Below are 18,413 nucleotides of genomic sequence, written 5' to 3'. Positions count from 1 at the left end.
TATTAATGTCTGTGTATATGCAGTTTAATTTGATGAAGCTAAAAAAAAAATGTTCACCACATCGCTTTATTAATTCCTATTTATAGAAGAGGGAAAAGAAAGTGTAACGTTCGTGTCTGATAGAAAGATAATGGTTTCAGACATGCGTGGAATGTGTATGGAAATGCTACAGTGAGTCGAGAGGAATGCGGCTCGTTACTATCCGTGGTATGGGCTCCAGTGAAAATGAAACCAAAGTGAGAAGCAATTAATAACTGAATATTGAAAAGTATTTGGTAATAATTTCTCTGATAAATCGTCTGCCCTATCACTTTCGAACGATGGAACTAGTCCTAACGTTGCGACTGTAAAAGAGAATTAAAAAATTAAGAGTCGGATTAAATCATATGAGGCTTGTAATTAAATATTCTAGTTAATTACTTGGTAGATGAGTGGCTAATACCAAACGCTTAAGTCATTCGGCTATTAAAATGCGGCGAACATTTCGCGTGAATGGTGCTATAGAATGCATTGGAATCGTTGGTACTTCTTGTTTGCATCAGAAACTGAATGCTCTCTACGATACTTAAATATCAGAAAATTATCACATTTTATATTTTCAAGACAAGAGATCAAACTCCGTTTCAGTGAAAATGATTTGATGGAATGAAACAGGCTACATAGAAATTTTATTTTGCTATTTCACGATCCTAGCATGATACGTCATCCTGACAGCTTTATTATTATGCTTTTAATTACACTCGTTAAAATTGGCGTAAAATCAAAATAAATGGAATGAAACTGAGGTTTATTTCTGAACAAACAGATTTCATATTAAGCAATTTCTATATTATTTTATGACGTTATAGATATTATATATTATTCTTATACTTGTTTCAGTCATTTGCCTGTGGCCATGCTGGAGCGCCGCCATTAGTCGAGAAAATCGACCCCAGGACTTATTCTTTGTAAGCGTAGTACTTATTCTATCGATCACTTTTGCCGAACCGCTGGTTTACGGGGACCTAAACACACCAACATCGGTTGTCAAGCGATGTTGGGGGGAGGGCAAACACAGACACACCAACATATACACAAACATACATATATCAAGGCCTAATATCTCTTATCAGTTATATATATATATATATATATAGCTTCTTTTAGTTTCCGTCTACCAAATTCACTCACAAGGCTTTGGTCGGTCCGAGGCTATAGTAGAAGACACTTGCCCAAGGTGCCACGCGGTGGAACTGAATCCGGAACCATGTGGTTGGTAAGCAAGCTACTTACCACACAGCTACTCCTGCGACTAATATATTTGAAATTATTTCAAACATGATGAAGGGTGTTGCTTAAATCACCGTATCTTTCCTTTTCCTAAAGAAATGTCTAAAAAGGTTTGTCAGTCCACCTCATGGCTCCAGCGGACAAAACGGAACAGGGATTGCAAATTATTTATCAAAATGCAGGGCTGAATGCATAATATCTCTACATAAGTGTTGCAGACAATTTTTTGAAAATCTAGAAGCTATCGTTATGGGAGACAGATAAGCGCACAGTGCCAGGTTACTTTCCAGTTAAATATTTGTCCCAATATTATCCTAAGTCTCAGAATACTGGAACTTCAAGTGCACGCTGGTCGAACATAAGCTGTCGTTGATCTACCTTGTCACCAACGGACGTTTGAAAGTTGACAATCACCTCTCTCAATGATTTATTCATCGTAGATCCAGCTTATCGATGGCAGTACTCCTGATCATGTATGCGTATGCATATATATATATATATATATATATGTGTGTATATGTACATTCACATACACACATGCACGCACAGACACAGATACACACAGACGCATGCGCCTACGCACATATATGTTGGTGTGTATGTATGAATAGCATAGATAAAAATGTGGAGAACGAAAGAAAATGAAAGAACACTGAACGGTTTCACACAATCGTGAAGACTGAAAACAATGGCATTATTGGCGGTAAAACAAAAGGAATATATCTTTAAGTGAAAACGGAATCAATAAGGGATTTTTTTTCCTTTTTTACGCAACAGTTTTTTGGCTTTTGGACACAGAATGATGTCCATGGATAGAAGATATCTCCGCCAGAAGAACAATGGTTTCCATTAAATTATATTTCATGTATTCGTTATACTAGATTTACTGAACAATAACTTTTGCATTTAAGCTTTAGGCAAAGAATAACAATTATCTGATGGATCAGAAGCCGAGTAGGAGGGAAAGGGGTAACGCAGGGGCTGGATGTTGTGAAAATGGGCTAGAAATATATAAAACGTTGCCGAACGTGGAACGAATAATATTATTAATCAAAACTTAAAGTTGAAGAACAATAGCAACCAAAAGCTATTTCTATTGTGATAATAATGGTGGCTTTTGGAATAATAACAATAATAATAATAATAATAATAATAATAATAATAATAATAATAATAATAATAATAATAATAAATGATAATGATAATAATAAATGTAAGCTGTGCTGTTTCACCGATGGAAAAATAGCCCATAAAAGATTTGGCGATACGCAGAGACAAAGACACGCCAAGGCGCGGTAGGCATCAGTAGCATATCGCAAATGCAAGCACATACTTCGCCAAACATACATGGAAAAGCATACACACGCACATAGATAACATGTTGCTTAAAGCAAGAAGGATTTCCAAGCCTGAATAGAGAACTTGATGTCTCAAAGGCAGAGGGCAGAGTAATTGTTGGAGTAATTTAAATGTATACTCGATTGCCAGAGGACTACGTTTTGGCCCATACGAACTTTAGACAGCAATCCTACTCCTCCGTCGCCATAGTCTACACATAACCTCATGTATATATATATATATATATATATATATATATATATATATATATATATATATATATATATATATATATATATATATATATATATATGTGTGTGTGTGTGTGTGTGTGCTTGTGTGCTTGTGTGTGTGTGTGTGTGTATATATATGAATGTATATATGCATAGGTATATATGCTTATATATATATATCAACGTATGCATACAGATGTACATATGCATATATTTACACACACACACACACACATACACACACACACACACACACATATATATATGCTTCTATATATATAAATATATATATACATATATGTATGTATGAGTATGAATGCACGTGTGTCTGCGTTTGTATGAATACATGCAGACCTTCATATTCACATGTGTGTATATATATATATATATATACACATTTGTGATATGTGTGTTTGTGTTTCTATATGTATGTATGTATGTATGTATGTATGTATGTATGTATCTATCTATCTATCTATCTATCTATACCAATACACACATATTTATAAGTCATATATGTTCACACAAATATATAAAACATACACGAAGACATTCAAACATAAATACACACAGACACACATCCATAGAAGTATCATTTCTTCTCCAAAGAGCTTACGTTACACACGAATATTTTTATCATCTCTACTTAGGCACTTTCAATGCCTCGTTCAATCCTCCTTGACTCAGTTACTCAATCACTCACTCCACTTGTTTTTCCTTTCACTATATTTTCTTTCCTTTCTTTATATATTGCCATTCTGCGGGATACTTCTAAGCTATCTTACAACGAAAGCCATATTTTGAAAGACTGCAATTATTTCCCATTTTTCCTTCGGTATTTTATATATTTTTTGATATTTCTCTCGGCCATAATCCGACTGGATATTGTTATCAATGCAAAGCAGATACTTCATATCTATCGCCTCATCACTCGCATGGAGATAATTATAAAGGTAGACACTATAAGTGAATATAGAGATTATAACGCAGGAGAAAAAAAAAATGAAAGTAAAATGAACAATATGAAGAATGAAAAGGAGAGAGAAAGCTTTCGTGCTTTGGTTTAATTCAATTGATATGGAATGTATAAATTATATCGCTGCAGCTGATAAAATATGTAATTCACTCGGCGGCAACAGGCTATTTTCTTAAATCCAAACCAATAATCAGATTGGTAGCTCCTTCATGGAGTTGGCTTCTTAGCTGTAAGTGTTTATATAATTTTGTGTATGTACACACGACACACACACACGACACACACACACGTGCACACTCACGCGCACACGCACATGCACGCACGCGCGCACACACACACTTGCATATATGCACGTAATGCCTGTATATATAGATATATATATACATATGCGTATATTATTTATAGTACATAATGAATATATATTATATATATGCAGAATGTATCATCTCTGTTTCTCTCTCTATGTATATGTTCGCACGCACACACACACGCACACGCACACACTCACACACTCACACACACACATATGCAAAAATGCTAGATCTAAAATCTGCGCATATATATATGTGTGTGTGTGTGTGTATGTGTGTGTGTGTGTGTGTGCATGCATGTATGTATGTATATGCATACATGTATAGGCGTAGGCGCGGCTGTGCTGTAAAAAGCTTTCTTTCTCAACCACATGGTTCCAGGTTCAATTCCACAATGTGGCACTTTGACCAAGTGTCTTCTTCTATACAGATCTATATTTAATAGATGAGGAATTATTTACATTATTTACAATTGACGGATATTTGTCCTCATCTTGTTTGTCATTAACACAACGTTTCGGTTGATATACACTCCAGCCTTCATCAGGTGGCTTGGGGGAATTTTCGAATCTGGGTTCTCATTCCTAAGGTATTTTTCGATGTTATTATTATTATTATTATTATTATTATTATTATTATTATTATTATTATTATTATTATTATTATCATTATTATTATTATTATTATTATCATTATTCAGGTCACTGCCGGGAATCGAACTCGATGGAGGGTATATCAGCCGAAACGTTGTGTTAACAACAAACAAGATGAGGACAAATATCCGTCAAATGTAAATAACGTCTTCTTCTATATCTTTGTGTCAACCAATTCCCTATGAGTGGATGTGATAGACGGAAACTGAAAGAAGCCCATGAATGTATACGTATACGCGCGCGTATGTATGAAAGAGATGGCGGGGAATTAGAAATTACCATACTCTTATAAATATATACAAACCTAAAGCGGTGAGCTGACAGAATCGTTATCGCACCGGACAAAATGCTTAGCGGTAATTCATCCGGCTTTACTTTCTTAGTTCAAAAGCCCCTAAAATTGACTTCAGCTTTCCTCCTTTCGGAGTCGATAAAAATAATATCACTGGGGGTCGCTGAAATCGATTTAATCTTCTCCAGAATTTTCTGGCCTTGTGACTCAATTAGAAACCAGTGTATAGAAATCTAAATATTATTATTAATAAGCAGAAGAAGCGGTTAAAATGCCTCCGTGCTGCTGAAACTGACATGATTAATAGGAAGTCTGTGTTAACCTAGATTTCGCTGTCTGCTCTGGGCTCAGCAAAGAAGTAATGAATGTTTATGCTGTGTGTTCAGTATTCTAAAACACACCAATGTTAAATTTATAATCATTCAGTTATATATAATTTTTCACTTACATATAATCTTTCAACCGACAGAAAAAAAACTGACCAAACGAGTTGTTAGTTAATAAAATAGGCTTATTCAGTAGTTAGATCAGGAAAAACTTGATAGCTGTAGGAAAATTCGTTTAAAAAAAAAAAGTAGTCTTTTGTAGTGAAATTGTCAACGAACTCTTGTTCAAGGTAAAAATCTAAAGAAACAAAGATTGAACAACAGGAACACATACCAAAAGCTGTAGATTTTAGTTACTTGTCGTGGCTGGTTTCATCTATATATCTCACGGCTGGCATCGAATTACAACTCCTGCGTACGTGACGTCCAGGCCTTTTGTGACGTAAAAGACGGTCTGTATGACATCACGGAGACGAAACGTTTAATTCTGACTTCTTAAAAGTAATTTCCGCTATTTCAACCACAAAATTGCAATCACAGTGTTATAATAGAGATATGCATAATGCATTTATGGCTAAAGAACCCTGAGAAAGACCCGAATTGGTAGCAGGAGGTAAAGAGTCCCCTGTAATTCGTTTAGCAAGAGAAAAAAAATACAACAGAAAAAAATATATAGTAACAGCAATTAATCTATCTATCTATCTATCTATCTATCTATCTATCTATCTATCTATCTATCTATCTATCTATCTATCTATCTATCTATCTATCTATATATACAGAGAGAGAGAGAGGTTATGAGAGGTAATGGTGTCAGTATGACCCAAAGGTGTCAGGTATTGCTGTGTAAGAGCTATGGGTAGACTATAGTTAAGCTCCAGGTTCGGTGATTATGCGATGCTTGCCTAGCTATTTATTTGATCTGAGTGTGTTGGATCTAAAACAATTGCAGCTTAGAAGAGACATGCGCCATTCAGAAACATACAAAGACGTTCAACTTCACTAACAAAGATTTATTACTTGGGATCAAAATTTTCGCCGCACCATATACAACCTGGTCACTGACATGATTCCACTGCATTAAGTTTGTGAGGTTCTTGGTTGATATAAATATGTTCCAGATTAGACTTTTCTTTTCCTCACTTTTATCTATTTATTTATTTTTGTACACAGTATTTTGTTTGCAAGTTTCCTGACGTTAGTTCGTGTGTTTAGATAAATTTTGTTCTGTCTTGGGAAGATCATTACGCTAATAATAATAACAACACACTCATAGGTTTATTCCACTTCTTTATTGCTAGTCACTTGTTTAAATACCTAACCACCTAATCTAATTGAGCGTTTGTTAAACGCGTTGGTTAAACAATTAATCGGTTAGAAAATTACTATTTTTAAACCTCACAACGTGAGATATTCAGCAACAGTACTTTGGAGAAAAGATTGTTTGCCAACATAACATGGCAGTCCTGGTTTAGGACGAATGTTGCTGTAATTTATCCCCTGGAGACATCGTCTCCAGCTGGCTATACAACACGATCTGTGTCCTTATATTTTCGAACAAGGGAATCTAGCACCTCCACGCAGCTCAAAACAATATCTGTGTATCGCGATTTCTGAGTTATTTCCCTTTATCACCACTGAATAATTGTTCGGCTAGAGGTGGCGCTGCCATATTCCCGTTTGAAATATATTGTGGGTGTGCTAGATTCCCTTGTTCGAAAATATAAGGACACAGATCGTGTTGCATAGCTAGCTGGAGACGATGTCTCCTGGGGCTAAATTACAGCAACATTCGTCCTAAACTAGGACTGCCATGTTATGTTGCCAAACAATCTTTACTACAATCAATCGGATGTGCGTAAGTCGAAATTCTTTCGTCACCATTTACGACCTTTTCAGTGATCTTAGTCATTTCCCTGGCTCCAGAGTCTGTCCGATAATTGGTCTTATGCCTGTGTGTATGGATGCTTGTATGTGTGGATGCTTAGAAGACGAGGTGAGCGTAGACGAACCGTTTGCGTGTCTATACTTGCACGTGCATGCGTGCATGTGTGTGTTTAGCTGTGTGCGTACACCTGTGTGCTTGGCTGTAGGTGTGTTTGTGTGTGTGTGTGTGTGTGTGTGTGTGTGTGTGTGAGTGCGCTAGCCATCCGGCACCACTTTACGGATTCGGCCTTTTGTTCCAGGTCAGTTTGGTCTCAACTCCGCTGGGTGAGGGGTATAGTTATTTACCTGGGTAAAGGTAATCAATAACAAGGTAGGTGTGTGAGTATTTGCGTGAGCGCACGTCTATGTCTGAGTGTGTGCATGTGTATTATACATACATATATTTTCACACAGACGAACACACAGACACACTCACACACAGACACACACACACAGACACACACACACAGACACAGACACACACACACACACACAGGTGGGCGTATATATACATTTAAATCATCTACCAAATATTCTTATTTTCATAAGCACCTGGAAGAATGAAATAATAATGATAATTCGCAGTTTCGAAGTTGGGTGTGGTGAGTGGAGAAAATTGAAGTTTTGAAATTTTCTCAGCACCCAAACATGCAAAATTGAAACAAGAGTAAGAACAACAACAACAACAACAACAAATGCAAAATCAAATTGGTAAAAAAAATTCCTAGTCAGTTGCAGTGTAAAGTTTGGCAAAAAAATATAATAATGAGAATTAAAAAACAGAATGATAAATTTGTATTTGGCTGCTTTGTAACCTCTCATGTTTGAAATTCAACCTGCTAGAAATAGTACACACGCAGATACGCAGATGCGCGCGCACACACACATGAAAACACACACATGCACACACACACATACACGTATACATGCGCATGCACACATTTACAAACGCATTTATCCAATTGTTTCAGCTACGCCACGCTTCTACCTCACTCTATATCTTAGAAACATGTTTCCGAAAACAATGTGTTCTTAATTAGACGGAAATTAGGAAATCAATCAAGTAATCAATAAATCAATCAAGCGATCGATCAATCGATACTTTAAAAACAAAATCAATGTTCTAAAATTGAGGGATACGACCAAGAAAAGTTTCACGCTGATAACTAAATTAAAAGATAGTCATAAGTTGTCATTTGAAATAAATAGAAACAACACAGAAACGAAATAATTCCATTATAAATAGAAAGATGAATTAACAAACGATATACTTTACTAAACACACACTGCCAGGGTAAGAAGGGCAAATAGTCGGGAACCTCGAATAATAGGGATTTGAAATGAATATTGAACTATATTGTTGTAGAAACCTTGCGTTCTCTTCTGTCAGCATGAAGGTTGCAGAACGTAAACAAAATGGCGTCATGGTGTCATAAAAATGAATAAAATATACATTCCATGAATAAATTATAGTTTAAAAATGATGTTTAACTTAAGAGCAATGTCAAACTTTTTGAGGGATGAGTGTGGACTAGTCAAGTGTTTAATTGGTGCTTACTTTATCGCCTTCTGAAGGCAAAAATCGATTTTAGCGCGGAATTTGGGCTGCTCAGAAACATAAAATAGGGTAGTGGTTTTATAGACCAATGGTTCTCAAGCATCTTTTTTTTTTCTTTCTGCTGAGGATTACTTTGATTAATATTTTATAGTGGTGGATTCCCATTGCCATTCAGTGTTTAAAAGTTAGGTTTATAGAAGCATCTTTCTAAATTCCTATTTTGTTTTTCACATGCTCACTTGCTTAGGTTTGCAATGGCACCCACTGAGGGAACATGTTTCAGTTGTCGGAAACATGTCAAGCCTTTGTAAAGCATTACAGAAAGAAACTTAGCAGTGTTTTGCAAAATTTTTCATAAACCTATGAAATATTATTGTAGACCCCCAATTTACTATTTTTCTTGCGTGGATCCCACCAAAAATCGTATACGGAGCTCGATTGAGAACTGCTGTTATAGAGTAGTCAGTATACACGTGCGCTCTTAGCATAAAATAAATTAGATTCAGTACATCATAACACTGGGTCCTGTGAAAATAATGTATAATTCTTCTGACCACTTTTCAAACAATATCTGTGCGCTCTTAACTACTACGCCATATGCCCGTGGGTCCACGGGCATATGGCGTAGTGGTTAAGAGCGCGGGCTACTAACCCCAAGATTCCGAGTTCAATTCCAAGCAGTGACCTGTATAATAATAATGATAGTAATAATAATAATAATGATAATAACAACAACATCGAAGAATACCTAAGGCATGAGAATCCAGATTCGAAATTTCCCCAAGACACCTGATAAAGTCTGGATGGTATATCAGCTGAAACATTGTGTTAACAACAAACAAGATGAGGACAAATATCCGTCAAATGTAAATAATGTAAATAATTCCACATCTCTTAAATATAGAACTGTATGAAAGAAAGTGTTTTGCACAAGAACACAGAACGCCGTCTGGAATTGAACTCGCGACCTCCGGATTGTGAGCCGAATACCACAGCAACCAAGCCAAGCGCCTTCATGCCCGCAGATATAAACACAGATAAATATAAGTACGTTGTCTTTCTTCCGATAGTTGCACTGGTGTCTCATAAGGAACTACACACTGTTTCCATTATACACTTAGCATGCTGCGCTATTGATTCCGCTTTAAAAGGCCTATAGTGTAATGAAGTTAATCCATGTATATTTCCTATAGGATAGAGATTAATTGATTAGCTGCAACAACAATACGATAGCAACACAATACAGGTATTTGTGCGGCTCACTTGGAAAGTCTATCGGTTTCCTTTATTTAATTATTATGCAATATTCAATAGAAAACTGTGGGAGGATAGACGATTTCACAATACAACACACACACATACGCAAGCACGCACGCACGCATGACACATGTATACGTACTTACATTGACATATAAAACTTACAGTGACACATACATACTGACATATACAGAGATATACACACGCATAAATATGATACAAAGTCGAGAGACAGTGCAGCGTCAGATTTCTTATGATTTATAGTTGTTTTCATACATTTTGGTCTCAAAGTCCACATGAAGTGATCTTGAAATCCATTAACATGTAGCATTATTTTAACTTTAATTAAGACGGCGAGATAGCAGAAATGTTGGCGCGCCGGGCGAAATGCTTAGCGGTATTTCGTCTGTTGTTACATTCTGAGTTCAAATTCCGCCGAGGTCGATTTTGCCTTTGTCCCCTCTATGTTTATCCCCTTGTGGACAATAAAGAAATAAGAAACGTTAGTAAGCCGAGCGAAGTGCATAGCTGTATTTCGTCTGCCGTTACGTTGTGAGTTCAAATTCCGCCAAGGGGCGACTTTGCCTTTCATCCTTTCGGGGTCGATTAAATAAGTACCAGTTACGCACTGGGGTCGAGGCCTTGTGCTTCCAGTAGAAAGAATTATTTAACCTTCATCAAAGCTGCGGATTGGTAGAAACGTTAGCACGTCGGGCGAAATGCTTAGCGGTATTTCGTGTGTTTTTACGTTCTGATTTCAAATTCCGCCGGGATCGACTTTGCCTTTCGTCCTTTCGACGTCGATAAATTAAATACCAGTTGCGAACTGGGGTCGATCTACTTACTCAAAGAATCAAGTCTTGCGCATAATTTGGCGCCGCCGTTATCGCAATTGTTGTTATTATTATTAATATAATAAGAAGATGCAAGCTGGCAGAATCGATAGCACGACCGGAAAATATACTTAGCCCATCCTTACGTTCTGAGTTCAAACTCCGCCGAGGTCGTCTTTGCTTTTCATCCTTTCGAGATCGATAAAATAAGAACCAGTTGCGGACTGGAGTTAATGTAATCGACGTATCCCCCACCTATGAGAAATTGCTAGCGATTTGTAGCAAAGTTTGAAATCAATACAGGAATGCTGTTGTTCTTATTATTAATGTAAGCGCGTCGAACAAGATGCTTTGCAAAAATTTCACTGAAGTCAAAAGTACGAGTTAAACACTGACGTCAATGTATTCCACTACCCTCACCCCCCACTACCACGCGCGCGCGCGAGTACATGCATATCAGAATTTCAGGCCAAAACTTTAAGTACTTGGGTTGATGAACTTAGCCTGTTCCCTCGAGTGGTCACATAGCAGCAGAGAGAGAGAGAGAGAGAGAGAGAGAGAGAGAGAGAGAGAGAGAGAGCATGAAAGAGAAAGAGAGAGAAAGACTGAGGGTGAGAGAGAAAGAGAGGGGAGGGATTTGATCAGAATATATTTCATACTTTTAGATCTCAGCAAATCCGATAGACAACAGAAGAAGCAGAAGAAGCAGACATGATAATTTTGGTGGCTGCGTAAACGGGATTTGCTGCCAACACTATAGAATCTGAAAGAAATTTAGTCGGAAAACGATTGGCATAAAAATTTCAGAGAATTACAATTTCATTACATTGATGGAAGCAGTTGTGTTGGCAATCCGAAAAAGAAAAGTCTGTTTGCCAGACAGTATGCTCAACTAGTCAAAGAGAATGAATATATATCTCCTGTTAGTTGTACAAAATCATTTGAACGTTTATTTAAATCAGATTGAGAGGGGGGAGGAGAAAGAAAGAAAAAAAATGATGGAAACATAAGGAACTCGAAATAGCGATATCTCATAAAAACTGGAAGACTACAAGAGGGGGGAAAAACAATACCCGATAATATTAAGTGTATTAAGAATTATAGAAAGACATGCAGAGAAATATGCAACAAGTTACCAAAAACTGTGCATCATATTGCAAAACAGCTTAAGTTAAAGTGCAGGAAATAAAAAAAAATATAAAAAATAAACTAAAAGTACCAAAAAAGATAATAATGGAAATGTTTAAGATAGAAAACTACTAAAAAGGATAACATGATGGTGATGATGATGGTGATGCTAATAATATTGGCCCAAGGCCAGCAATTTTTGTTGGGAGGGTGGATATCGATTATTTCGAATCCAATATTTGATCGATATTTATTCGATATTTATTCTATCATCGGTGAAAGGTGAAAAGAAAAGTCGACCGATGTGGAATTTGAATTCAGAATATATCATAACGGAAGAAATACCCTTAAGCATTTTGTCCGACGCCCTAACAGTTCAGCCAGCTGCACGTCCTGGTTAATTGTCTCTACCATGAGTGAGAGACAAGAAATCCTTGGGTAGGGTTCACCCTATTATATCCATACAAGTACTTGCCTGGTCATCTGTTTGATCGACCCGGGAGGAACGGAAGACAATCGTTTTGCATCATTTTGCAAAAACAGCTTAGTGCTGTTAATACAAATACATAATATATTGGCCACGTCTAAGATGCTTAGACATTGACTCCAAGTTATAGCAAACTTAGACAAGAATAAATAAAACAAATGAAATAATGACAAAACATCAAAATGATGGTGACTGTGATATGATGCTCATGTCTATTATTATAGGCATGAGGCCTGAAATTTTAACGGGAGGGAAATAATTGAGTACATCGGCCCAGTGTTCAGCTGGTACTTATTCCATCGACCCTGAAAGGATGAAAGGCTGAGTTGCCCACGGTGGAATTTGAGCTCAGAAAGTATAGCTAAAATTACTGCTAAACATTTTGCCCAGCATAGTAACGATTCTGACAGTTCGTTTCTACTCTAGGCACAAGGCCAGCAATTTTGGGGGAGGGGGACGGTCGACTAGATCGACCCAGTATTCAACTGTTACTTATTTTGTCAACCTTGAAGGAACGAAAGCAAAGTCAACCTTGACGGATTTTGAACTTGAAACGTAAGGACGGACGAAATACCGCTAAGCATTTTGTTCGGAGTGCTAACTATTCTGCCAGCTCACCTCCTCGGCATTATGATAATAATGATTTCAAATTTTTGCCACAAGGGCAGTTTGGGGGAGGGGATTAAATCGATTACATCGACCTCGGTGTTTCACCGGTAGTTATTTAATGGATCCCGAAAGGATGAAAGGCAAAGTCGACCTCCGTGGAATTTGAACTCAGAACGTAGCGACGGGAGAAATATTGTTAAGCATTTCTCCCGGCGTGCTCTAGATTCTTTTCTACTCAAGGCACAACGCCCAAAATTTTTGGGGAGGGGGGGGCCAATCGATTAGATCATCCCAAGTACGCAACTGTTACTAATTTTATCGACCCTTCAAAGGATGAAAGGCAAAATCAACCTCGGTGTAATTTGAACTCAGAAAGTAGCGGCGGGCTAAATACCGCTAAGCATTTCGCCCGGCGCGCTAACGATTCTTTTGTACTCTAGGAACAAGACCCGAAATTTTGGAGGAGGGTGCCAGTCGATTAGATTGACCCAGTCTGCAACTGTTACTAATTTAATCGACCTCCCCACAAAAATGAAAGGCAGAGCCGACCTCGGCGGAATTTGAACTCAGAAAGTAGCGGCGGGCTAAATACCGCTGATCATTTCGCCCGTCAGGTTAACGATTCTGCCAGCTCACCGCCTCGGCATAATGATAATAATAATAATAGCAATTCTTTCTAAGTTTGGCCCAAGACCACTGATTTTGAAGGAAAGGTGTATCAATCACTTGAAGCCCTCTTCTTAATTAATACTTGCTTCATCGTCACGTGTTTGTCAACTTGACGGCTTAACCACGCTGCCATTAGTTTTTATCTAGCAGCAGCTTTTTTTTTTCTTTTCTTATTCAATAACAATGTCTTACTTTCTTCATTGAACTCTTGTATTTAATTACCAACAACTTATCTCCCCCGAGTGTAGATAAAAGAGAAAGTTATATGATTTAAATTCACCGCATCGAGACATCAAAATTGTGAAATCGCAAAAAAAGAGAATGCTGCGTTTCAACCACTTTTACTGTCTTCCCTTGTGTCAACAATGGTATCCTATATAAAGGAAGAAGTGTGGAGGGGGGTGGGAAGAGGTGAAGACAAACATTAAAAGCATCAAGCAAGAAAAGGCAACACTATAATGACAGACGCCACCGTCACCACAACCACCACAACAACAAGAACTGCGACAGTATTGCCATCATCTTAAATAGCATGAATAGCAACAATCAATTACGAGAATCACTTATAATCGCTCATTGGGTGAAGCAACAACAACGACAACAATATCAGCGACAATGACAACAACAACAACAATAACGAGAATGTTATATGTAGGCTACGCTATTCTATTATTCTGGTATCGAAGAATGAAGAGAAATGGAATGAATATTCCGGGTGTATTCATTCTATAGTTGTATTACAAAGAACAATGTTGGCAACCATTCCAGCAGCAGTCGGAACTAAACACGCAACGATAACTGAAAAATTCATGATTGTCAGATTGATTGTATTTCGGTAAGAATTAGAATGTCTTCAGAAGAAGAAGAATCAATATTACCAAAAATGTTAATCTCGTTGATTTCTATAATTGTCATCAAAATGAGAATAGTGGCAGAGATGAATGGAAGCAGGCGAATGAAGTACGTAGTTGTCTATCTACATACGTGTATATATATATATATATATATATATATATATATATATATATATATATACATATATGTGTGTGTGTGTATATTCTTGTTTTTATTCTTCTCTTTGTTTCAGTCATTTGACTGTGACCATACTGGAGCATCGCCTTTAGTCGAGCAAATCGACCCCAGGACTTATTCTATCGGACCCTTTTGCCAAACTGCTAAGTTACGAGGACATGAACACACCAACATAAATTGACAACACAAGCATATATATATATATATATATATATATATATATATATATATAGCTAGGAGCACTCCGTCGGTTACGACGACAGGGGTCCCAGCTGATACGATCAACAGAACAGCTTACTCGTGAAATTAACGTAAAAGTGGCTGAGCACTCCACAGACAAGTGCACCCCCAACGTAGTTCTCAGGGAGACTCAGCGTGACACAGAGTGTGACAAGGCTGGCCCTTTGAAATGTAGGTACTACTCAGGTTTGTCAGCTGACTGGACTGGAGCAACGGGAAATAAAGTGTGTTGCTAAAGGACACAACTCTTCGCCGGGAATTGAACCCACGACCTTACGATAGTAAGTCGAATGCCTTTAACCACTAAGCCACGCTTCTTTCAGTTTCCGTCTACCAAATCCACTCGCAAGACTTTGGTATGCAACACGGAACCATGAGGTTGGGAAGCAAGCTTCGTACAATTCAGCTACGCTTGCGCCTTTAGATGTCTGTCTATATATGATTATATATATGTATGTATTTATGTATGTGTGTGTGCAAGTGTGGAACGTGTGGGATGTGGTTGTGTGCGTAGAAAAGAGGGAGAGATGGGCGGGGGGAAACGAGGGACTCATTATAATTAAAAGAGAAGGCGGGTGGGAATATAAAGGATAACCGTATGAAGTCTCTATGTACGTGTGGCGGCGGGGAGGGGGAGCGATAAAAAAAAGGATTGTCTGAGAAGGAATAGATTTAAATGTGTTTAATGCAAGATGGGTAAGACAAGTATCAAGAGGAAATACATGCATACATAGTTGTGTGTATGTGTATGTGTGCTTACACCACCGCTTGAAAACCGGTGTTGGTGTGTTTACATCGCAGTAATAAAGTGGTTTGGCACTTACCGAGCGTTAAACTAATACATCCGCGGAAGATGGGACCGAAACCAGCCGCTCCAAGGACAGCCCCCAAGTAGTGATGGTCTACCCTATCGAAAGTTTTTGATTGATCCAAATTGATCAGCGCCCCACCCATTCCAGGTTCCTTAACTGCCTTGTCTATGATGTAGCGCTTCAGATAGAGGTTGTCATGGATACTCCTATCCGGCACCGGCGCACGTTTGCGCCTTGTGAACCAGTTTCTCGATGACAAGCTCCAGCCTCTCTGCTAACGTCTTGGGGCCAACATTTTCCAATATTAGAAATGCAGCTTTCAGTCAGTCATAAATACTCGCTTTTCGGTTCACCAAAATCTATAAAAGAAGATACTAAGTGGTTCGAACGTTAGCAAGTCGGGTGGCTCCATACAGAAACTATCAGACCAGTACTGAAATCCGTTTTACTTGCTTACTTATTGTGTTTGTTTCTAGAAGAAATTGTTTCTGTCGGTTAAATTGCTATCGACACGCCATATTTCCTCACGATGTCCTAACGGATTCACCAGATGCTGAGGGCTAAAGAAATAGAATGCAGTATGGTAATGATGTATTTACCCCAGGAGCTTTCGCAAAATTTAAATACGATTATGTCTTTTAATTATTCTGAAGCCTGGAGCCCGATGATCCGGGGTTCCAAGCTATAGATTCTTCAGCTTATACCTAAACACGGCGCATACACTGTCTCTCCCCCTCTCTCTCCCTCTTCCTCTCTCTTCCCCTACACATATACTCTATCATATAGACAAACACATTTTATAAAATGGTAATAGTATCATATACGTAATAAGATATATATAACGTATTGATATACATCGGAAGTGATAAACAGAAATATAGGATTAAGGAAAGAGAAAGGAAGAAAAGAAATACAGAGAACAACGAAAATAGAAGAAGTTAAGATATCGAACGATAACGAATACAATAAGTCATTGATAACAAACACTACAATAACTATTATAATGCATATCCATATATATATGTGTGTGTGTGTGTGTGTGTGTGTGTGTGTGTGTGTGTGTGTATGTTAATGTATGTATGCATGTATATATATATATATATATATATATATATATATATATGCATATGTATATGTATGTATATGTATATGTATGTATATATATGTATATATATATATATATATATATATATATATATATATATATATATATATATATATATATATATATATATATATATATATATATATAGAGAGAGAGAGAGAGAGAGAGAGAGAGAGAGAGAGAGAAAAAAATTAAGGTACTCAGAAATCTGGATGTTTGTACATTTACAGATTTTTATTAATGTCACATATTAAATAAAGCGCTTTTCACCTAGTCGTGTAGGATTTTCAAATTGTTTTGTATATATATATATACATATATATATTCATGTGGCTGTGTGTTTGAAGAATTGAAATATGTAAAGTAAAGAAGACAGCAAAATTGAAATACATAAAAACAAATTAGCAGACAATATGGAAGAATGAATTATGGAAGACAAGTGTTTATGATGAATTTCTAATAGAAATCTGGATTATGTTAAGATTTTCGAATGATCTGCTAACTTTCTACGTGGCTTTGTATGAAATACTAAATGGAATGGAAAAAAAAATTTAGCGAGTGAAGAGGAAACAGAAGGTGATTGCCAGATAGTTAGATAGATAGATAAATAGATAGGGAGAGAGAGAGAGAGACAGAGAGAGACGGGTGGGGGAGAAAGAGAAAAGAGATCGTGAATGATAGTACGCGTGTGCATGTGCGTGTGTTTGTGTGTGAGAGTGAGTGGGTGGATGGCGGGTGGGCTGTAATTGGTGGATTGATTTTCGAGAAGGAATAAAAGAGAAATGGGGTAACAACGATGGTTAAATCATATTATTAAAATGTTTTTTTTTTGTGTGTGATGAAGATAAAACGAAAGTAAGATGCGTTTGGCGAAAGAAATAGAAAAACAAAACAAAAAAAAGAACAAAACAAAAAGAATAAAAAACAATGGAAAATAATTCAAAGCACTAAAACGATAAGATGCTTCTTAATATTATTATGTTACTTGCAGAGGAAAATACTCCTACGACATACATAATATCTTTAAAGAAATATATAAAATTCAATTATCTATGAATTAAGATTCGCAAATCTCTTCGCGATGGTAAAACTTATTCTTTCGTATGCGGCAACGCAGATACGACGTGAGAAAAGAGTCATCTCTCATCTTGTACTCTTATTTTAATGTCTTCTTCGCCATCGTCCATCGACATTAAAAAATATATAAATGGACATTGCCGTCATTCATATTTTCGAAATGCAACGAATTATTATGAACTTTACATTCATACATGTTGTTGGTACTCCGTCGGTTACGACGACCTGGGTTCCAGTTGATCAGATCAAGGGGACAGCTTTCTCGTGAAATTAACGTGCAAG

At 37.1% G+C, this 18,413-nt stretch overlaps 1 protein-coding gene across 5 annotated transcripts in view; it reads right to left on the bottom strand.

The window, feature by feature from the left end:
- LOC106876232 (core alpha-(1,3)-fucosyltransferase) overlaps positions 1-18,413 on the bottom strand; it is a 706,231-nt gene that overhangs the window by 566,228 nt on the left and 121,590 nt on the right. Inside the window, exon 1 of one of the 5 annotated variants that reach the window (XM_089353043.1) lies at positions 5,733-5,835. The exons of the other annotated variants lie outside the window; for them this stretch is intronic. The gene's annotated coding sequence lies outside the window, so the exon portion shown is untranslated. Of the gene's footprint in view, positions 1-5,732; positions 5,836-18,413 lie in introns of those variants that run through there. 5 annotated transcript variants of the gene reach the window in all.

The sequence above is a fragment of the Octopus bimaculoides genome, chromosome 5 (genome assembly GCF_046866305.1).
Source record: "Octopus bimaculoides isolate indiv1 chromosome 5, ASM4686630v1, whole genome shotgun sequence".
Lineage (NCBI taxonomy): Eukaryota > Metazoa > Mollusca > Cephalopoda > Octopoda > Octopodidae > Octopus > Octopus bimaculoides.
The sequence above is the reverse complement of the archived record's forward strand: the minus strand, read 5'-3'. Positions and strand labels throughout refer to the sequence as shown.